We start from the raw sequence: 8,123 nt of genomic DNA, 5'->3' as shown, positions 1-8,123 counted from the left end.
CTCCTGAATTAGTCGAATAGCTTCTTTCCGGCGGCTTACCAATCCCCCTCCTTTCTTCTATGTCTGGTGGAGCTTTCCCAGACAGCCTAAAAACTGGTGAGGACCTTATTTGACATTTTTTTTCCCTTTCCCAAACGAAATAATATCCTGTAACTTTTGCGCTCGATCTTCCTACCTAACTCGATTTTGCTTTTCTTCTTACAAAAGGGTTTTTGTCTCGTATTGCGGGTTTTCCACTTCGTTCAGTTACATTAGGGCTTTATACAACTCTACCTTGGTGATTAAGTTCCCTTTATTTGGGTTTAAATGAGCGGTTTCCCGGGATAGGAGGTCTTGTCGGTATGGAACCTACCCTTGGGTGAAGGATTGTCATCCTATAGCCGAGTGTTTTTCTTTTGGGGTTTAGAGTCGAGTGATGAAGCTCATGATTCTGCCGTTAGTGAAAGCAAGTAAACTCTAAACCCTAAACAAAAGGCGGTCAAGTTCGAAAAACTTGAGGGATAAATTACGTGGTGACCTCCCAAATCCATCAAATATCTGGTTTACCCTTAAGAGCAGGGGGTTCCTTGTGTGAAACTTAGATGTTGGGCACCCTTTATCTTTATGCTATGGGAAAGGGAATTTAAAAAGGCAACGGAAACCCAGTTTTTTTTAGGAAGAAACCCTCTCCCCCTTTTGGGCTCCCCCCTGAGTGTAATGCCTTAACGGCCTTTTAGCGCCTCTCACAACGGACTCCCCCACCAATCATGATGGGGCGGGTTGGTAAATTTTCCCTGGCTTACTCTGCTACAACTATTGTGACTTCCATGCTACTAAGCTAAAAAGGGTCAGGAAAAAAAGTTCTTAAAGAATGTTCTTTTTTATTTGAGTTGTAATAAAGGGCTATGTATATAGCACCCCAGATGAGGCAAGTGAAAAACTAAACAAAACAGATTCAAGTTAAGTTAGCCCAACCCAACAAGGGTTAACCCAATACAAATAAAAGAGTAAAGCACATTATCTTCATTCTACTTCCAATTAGATGTGTTACGCACAGTGACTTTTGCCAATCCTGTTAGAAATCAATTAAAAAAAGAAAATAAAGAGTGCTTAGTGCTTGGTCCCAGATAGCAGCTCCTGATAACTGAGCTAGGCACGACCCAGACAGACACAAATGGGGGCCGCTTCCCTTAAGTGAGCTCGAAAAAAAAGGAAAGGAAGGGAGGACCCTTTGCACAAGAAAAAAGGTTGAGTCATAGGGGATTGCTTGAGGGGGAAACATACCTTTCCCGGGGGTCCTCTCTTTTTCCTCTTTCCCCTATTTCTGACTTATGGATTGCCTTAAGAAAAGCATCATTTCCTTCCTTTTGCTAGATTCAAAAAAAATTCCCCAAGGCTGACCTTCTTGTGTGGTGATGTCAAAACCTCCTTCTTGTCTTCTATTCCGGAAGTGGTATAATAGGTCCCCTAAGGGAAGCCCTTTGGACTGTCCGAGCCTTCCCTTGATTGTGCCTTTGGGCTTTCTTCTTGCTGTTTTTGTTTGCGCTTTCGAATCCCTTCTGTAAAGGGGGAAAGGGGGGCGTCGGCTAACTAAGGACGATGATGGAAACTCTCCCAAAAGGTGAGCAAGAAGAGTCTTCACTACTAGCTAGTATTGAAAGAAAAGAAGGCCTCCCTTTCCCTTTTGGGCCGGTTGAGTTTTTCTTTCTGAGGAAAAGGAAGAAGGGGAATGGAAGATAAAAGGACATTTGAAGGAGGGGTTTGAACCAGAAAAAGGCCCTTCTCTCCGGCATCAACATCCTTTGTTACCCTCCCCCCGGGGGAAATTCGAACCCCCGCCCTCTCCTTGAAAGGGTGCCCAAACCACTAGACTTTAGGGGTATATAGAATAAAATTTTTCCTAAAGAAAAAGGGTTTCCCCATCTCTTCCACTCTATCTCCTTATTGGATTGGTAGGTACATTCCTTTTTTCAGTTCACTTAGTCGAGGGGGCTCCTTTCCCTAAATTCTCTTTCATTCTAATTATAGATTGACGAAGGTTTTTAAATACTGGTCTTCATTCAATGCTAGCATCTCCCCAGCTGAAAGAAGATCAACTCCCCCCCTTTTTTCGCTTTAGTCGGAAAGGAGCCTCCCCTCCCCTCGAGTTCTAAATCAGCAAGAAGGGGGACCGGCAAGCGAGATGAGCGGGAAAAGCCTCGTCGAGCAAGAAAGAGGGAGTGCCCCAAAAACTAGCAAGAACAAAAAGAAAGGGAGATGGGGGTTTAAAAGAAAGAGAAAAAAAAGGGGTTTGGATTTTTGGGTAAAAGGGGCGGGAACTCCGTTCGTGATCCCAGCCCTGGAATCCTTAAGACTCGTAAAAAAAAAAAGTGAAGTTCTAAAAAAGAAAGGGAAAATAAGCATGAAGTTTTGCTTTTAAAACCCCGACGTCGCGCCAAGCCTACTTGTGAAAGTCATCGGGCTATTTGCAGAGTAAAGGAAGGCGTCTTGTTTTGGGCCCCTGGTATTGGGTCAACACCCTAAAGTGTTGAATATCATTATAGTTTGTTTTTAGTATATTTTCTTTTTTTTTTATTTAATCCTGGGGTTTTTTTCTCAGAATATCGTATATATTGTATAAAATTATATGTACTTTATTGTCAAATTAGACTTCTCTCTTTAGTAAGATTTTGCTTTTCATAATCATAATGTTTCCTTATGTTTTTTTTTTGCTAAAAACACAAGTACTATTTTTAAAAAAAAACCCTTTCTGGTTTGTTTTAGCTTTTCCAGCATTCCCCCCCCTTCAATAGCCTTTTGCGCGGATCCCGCACCTGCGCTTCCAGACCTCAACGAGATTCCCGTAGGCCTTTCTCCTGCGAAATTGCCCAATTTCATCGGGGGACTGAAGAGAATGCCGCCCCGTGTGGCAGGCTCTTTTGGGAAAACTGTGGGCAGGCAAAAAATTTTTCCTCAGGCAGGAGCGCAGGACGAGCTCACGCTCGAAAAATTAGTAGACGCCCCTCGGGTTTTTGCAGACGTGGACGAGTTGCCCGGGAAAAGGGGCGAAACCTTCTCCCTTAAAATTCAAAGGGGCCCCAAAACAATAATAAAGACTCGCCCATTTGGTTTCATATAGATAAAAAAAGAAAAGATGGGGGGGGCGTGGTCTATGCTAAATTCTTTTTCTTAGATAGAATGAATGGAAAAGGGGTGCTTGTGTTTTGGTTTTCGTAGTTGCAAGAATTTTTTTTTTAGAAAAGGTTCCCCCCCTTCAATATCATGGGTTGGGTCGACCGGGCCAGATCATGAGTGAATAAAAAAAAAAGTAAAAGCTGTTCCCCGCTGAAATATTGGGAAAAATTCTAAATTCCCACTAGGGTAGCCTTTTTAGTGCTAGCTGAACGTAAAGTAATGGCTTTTTTTGCAACGTCGAAAAGGGGCCTGATGTAGTGGGATCGTTTGGATTGTTACAACCTATAGCAGATGGTTTTAAATTTATTCTAAAAAAAACCTATTTCACCCAAATAGTGCTAATTTCTCCCTTTTTAGAATGGCCCGGGGGCTACATTTATGGTTTAAATCTGGTCGCTCGGGCCGTTGTACCTTTTGATTATGGTATGGTATTGTCAGATCCGAACATAGGGCTACTTTATTTGTTTGCCTTTTCTTCCTTAGGTGTTTTGGAATTATTATAGCAGGTTGGTCTAGTAATTAGGGGGCGGGCCCTTCGGTCGCCTATGATACTAGGACCAATAAATTTTAAAATGGGTTTGTGCCGCAGGTTTTGAACGATCTATCTACACAGGTGTGGGCTTACAGGGCTGGGGGTCAAAAAACCCTTTCTTTCATTTATCAATAGGGCCCTGCCCCCGGTCGGGCCCTGGGCCGGGGTCGATAAATGAATTAAAAAAAAACTTTCTCTTCCCCAGATCCCAAAAGGGGGGGGTTGCTTGTCCGGCCCGGCCCTTATAAATAATAAGAAATTTCTTTCTTTTTTCTATTATTTTTATTAAAAAGATTTAATTGAAAAATGGAAAGATTCGGCCCTTTTTTTTTAACCGGCTCCTTCTTCTTTGTCAACGCTACTAAGGACCTTAAAGGGTTTTCCCCACTTTCCATTAAAAATAATGAGAATGGGTTATTCAAACAAAAAAAGGGAAAAAGGGCCCCACGACGTTTCGCAAGCCTTTGTCATTGTCAGTCAACTAAGTAGGGCCTGAGGCCCCCCGCGAATCCGTAAATCTAAAGGGGCATGCCGCAACAAAAAGGGTGGTCCCCTATGCTTTTATTTTTTTTTCCCTTTAAAAAAAAAAAAGTACCCCCCCTCATAGTGAACCTCTCCTTGTGATCGGGATGAGGTAGATGCCTCCCAAAGGGGGGGGGAAACGAATCGGAGTTTCCTTAGGTAGCCACCGACCTACAGTTATCCTTAAACTTCCCCTGCTTTGGGGGAGAAAAAGCCCCAACAAAGTACGCTCGCTTGCTGTCTTGTTCTCTGTTGGGAAATGGGATTCCCCGCCACTAGGGCAGATTGGAGCAAGATTTTATGAGAACATTTCCCCTTTTGGGGGCAAGGGGGGGGAACGACCTCTCGATCTCTTACTGCAGCCCAGGAAGAAAAACGTCGTCTAGGCGTTCCCCGTTGCTCCCCCCCTTTTGCCCAGGACGTTGTCTGGGCCAAGAGCCATAGTTAGTTGCTGTTTCTGGTTGTTTCTTCCTCGTTGTTGATACCGGCAAGACCCAGCCAGATGATGTCTGCTGGTTGGTAGTGAGAGGACTCTTGTTTGCTTTCCCAAAAAAAGGGCGCTGGTTAAAAAAAATCCTAAAAATTTTCCTTTTTTTGCTCTCCCTTAGCAGCGGGAAAGGAGTCTATCTATCTGCCTAGCTTTGGTAGATTTCCCCCCAAAAAATCCCGAAATTCCCCGAATCCCTTGGTGGATAAAATCCGACGACTCAACAGCAGTGCGGAATTGAGTTTCTTGTCTGGTGGATCTGATCTATAGTTAGGGGGCAATACATACCAAAAGGTTCGAAGAAGGAAGGGGCATAAGAGTATATACAACCTACCCTTCTGTTAAACCCCTTTTACATTGGGGAAGCGGTTGGATGCTGGGGGAAATGCACGTTTGTGAAGGGCCTTTGTCGGGATGCATAGGTGAGTCAACCTACGAGCACGGAAAAAAGGGGTGGTACCGCTACCCCCCTCTAAGTAAAGGTAAGATTCTTAGCCCTGTAGATGACTCCATCTAAAATACAAAAGGGCCAAATTTTCGGCTGCTCGTTTCTATCTTTAAAAAAAGAGTAGGCTTAAATAATGTAATAGGGGTCGGGTCCCCCAAAAAAGCTTTTCCCTTTTCCTACTGATTTTTGGGCCCCCGCCCGATCCCGAATGCACATTTTTCCGGGGGTTTATCTTCAATTGTTTTTTCTTAACCTTTCCCAAGACCCTTGCGTCAATTTTCCCTTGGTCGGTTCTTTCTTTTTTAAAAGACTACCAAAAACGTCCACGTAAGGCTCGCATATGTTATTTGGAGGTCACTGATAATTTGTGTCATCGCTCTTTGATATGTTTACTTTCTTTTTTTTTTTTTTGGGCATATCGTAGTAAAGGAAAAAGGGAAATGAGGGGACTCATTCAATCCCAATAGCTGAAACTACTGAACTCCCATTTTTTTGCGAGAAGCCTTCTAGCTCGTTTTAAAACGTTGGGAAAAAGAAGATAAACATTTTTAAAGATAGTTATTGAGGAAGCGATTTCAAACTACGATTCCGTTTTCAAGCTAACTGAATGCCTATCTTCTGCTAGTTCTGTTCTACTATCTGTTGTTACTGCTCTCGTTGCCGGTTGGGCAGTCGGAAATAGACAGTGCTCTCTTTCCTGTTGTTTTTGGGGTTCATAACCGAATAAAAAAGTAATCCAAAAGGAAAAGGGAAGAGAGGGGAATTTTATTCTGAGGAAAAGCTTTTTTTCCCCCTAAAGTGTTCCCCTCCTTTTAAAGGAGAGGGGGGGTTTAACCCTGGGGGGGGTACTAAAAGGTTTTATGCCGGAGAAGGCCTTTTTTTTTCAGCACTTTCCCGCCTTTTATCTTCCATTCCATTTTCCTATCCAAAGGGGAAAAAAAAATTTTTCACGGCACAAAGCAAGGTTTTTTTTTAAATATAGGGGAAAGACTTTCTTTCCCCTTTTTGGGAGTTTTACTGTCCTTAGTTGCGAGTTTTTTCCTTTCTTTACAGGGGGTGGGCCAAACAAAGCAGCAAGAAGAAACCCAAAGGCAAATAAAGGGAAGGCTGAAGCCCAAAGGGGTTCCGGGGCCATTATACCCTGGAATGAAGAAAGAAGGGGGTTTTAAAATATTTAAAAAATCAGTTTGGGTGGTAGAATTTTTTCAAAAGAAAAGGAAAGGGAAAATGATGCTTTTTTTAAGGTCCATGTCAGAAATAAAGAGGAAAAAAACCTGGGAAGGTGGGGGCCTTTCCCCAAGTCCCCATGATAAACCCTTTTGCCCTTGTGCAAAGGCTTCCCCCCCGTTTTTGAGCTCACTGGAAAGCGGCGCCCTTTGTTCTGTTATCGTGCCTAGCGGGGCATTTCCCCGCTATCTCCCCCTAAATCTTGATTTTTTCAATTATTTTCAGGTTTGGGAAAATGTCACGGGGAAAAACATCAATTAAGTGAATAAAATAATGGTTTATTTTAAACTTTTTTGTTTTTAATTTAACTTGAATCTTTTCTGTTTTTTTTTTCATGCCTTGAGTGCTATATACATATTTTTCAATCAAAAAAATGAACACTTTAAGAATTTTTTCCCCCGATTTTTATTGAAGTCACAATAGTTGTAGCAGAGAAGTAGAAGATGACCACCCCCCCATCATGATTTTCGAGCCTTGGAGGGGGTTTAAAAGGCCGTTGGCAAAAAATTGGCCCACCCAAAATAAATAAAGGGGGGCTGTTCAACATCTAAGTTTCAAAAAAGGAAACCCCGTTTGGATCCATATTTTTATACCCGGTCAGCCACGTAATTTATTCCCCCGTGAACGAATTGACCTGCTCCTTTTGTTTAGGGCTTGAGAGCTTCCATAACGGCAGAAAGAGTCCAAATGATCTAAACCTGAAAAATGCAAGGGTAAATTTTCCGGGAAGGGGTTCCAAACCCAAAACCCCATCCCGAATGCTCATTTTACCCCAAAGCGGAACTTTCCCGGAGAGTTTTTCCCAATGAAGAACGAAAGGGGCCCCCCCCAAAAGGGGAAAAACCCGGTGGAAAAAAAAAGCAAATCGAGAGGAGTGAGATCGAGGCAATGGGTGTTATTTGCTTGGAAGGAAAAAAAGTCAAATAAGGTCCCCACTTCAAAACCCCCCCAGACATAAAAAAAGGAGGAGGGTTTTTCGAAAGGCTATTCGATAATTCAGGGGGCCATACCGGGGAAACCGCTTTTTCCTGATTGGGCGGGAAAGGGAAAACCCCCACCAGACAGGAAAAAGAGGGATATTTGTCAAACACTGAGGATTCCATTGTAAAGTACCATCCAGACAGAAACCTTTAGGGCAAAATAAATCAAACCATCGTATCGACGGGTGCAAAAGAAGAAAAATTTACAGATATGAAAAAAAATTTCTCATTTATTTGTCCAATAGGGCGGTGAAAAGATTTCTTCCGACCCGATCACGTGCCAATCATCTGAAAAGTTTTTTTCATTAGCAAACAAAAGGGTTTGTGAGAAAGGGCTGAGCCCGTTTTTCCATCCTGGGGCCCCTGCTTCTGATGGACATATGGAAAGAGGATACCATCATGCAAGAGTCTAGAAAGTTCCGCCGCCCCAAAACAGGAAGACCATGCCCCTTGTGAACCCCTCTATCTATAGCTGGACTAAAAGGGAAAGGGGAAGCAGTCCCCATATGTCGATTTGTCCGTGAAGAGGAAGATTTAAAAAGAATGAAGTTTGCTTTCACTGCAGAGAGGCTTTCTGCTTCCAGACAGAATAAAAGGGAATCACCGAAATTATCGGGTTCTTCTTCCCAATCAGTGGAAAGGGTTGACGTTTTCTTCCTTCACTTTTGCCCAACCCCAATGAATGAAGCAGAGAAGGTTGTCCGTGTGGGGCTAGGGTTTCCCGGTTTATACTAGGAGGAACGAAACTAATACCCCAAAAACAGCCATCTCAAC

At 43.0% G+C, this 8,123-nt stretch overlaps 2 pseudogenes; one reads left to right on the top strand and one right to left on the bottom strand.

The window, feature by feature from the left end:
- The first annotated feature begins 3,293 nt into the window (after window positions 1-3,293).
- Window positions 3,294-3,676, top strand: LOC132043398 (NADH-ubiquinone oxidoreductase chain 1-like; annotated as a pseudogene).
- Window positions 3,677-4,286: 610 nt separating this feature from the next.
- LOC132043397 (uncharacterized) lies at window positions 4,287-7,855 on the bottom strand (annotated as a pseudogene).
- Window positions 7,856-8,123: the final 268 nt, after the last annotated feature.

The sequence above is a fragment of the Lycium ferocissimum genome, unplaced genomic scaffold (genome assembly GCF_029784015.1).
Source record: "Lycium ferocissimum isolate CSIRO_LF1 unplaced genomic scaffold, AGI_CSIRO_Lferr_CH_V1 ctg23849, whole genome shotgun sequence".
Classification (NCBI taxonomy): domain Eukaryota; kingdom Viridiplantae; phylum Streptophyta; class Magnoliopsida; order Solanales; family Solanaceae; genus Lycium; species Lycium ferocissimum.
Note: the sequence above shows the minus strand (reverse complement) of the source record. Positions and strands in the feature narration are given on the sequence as shown.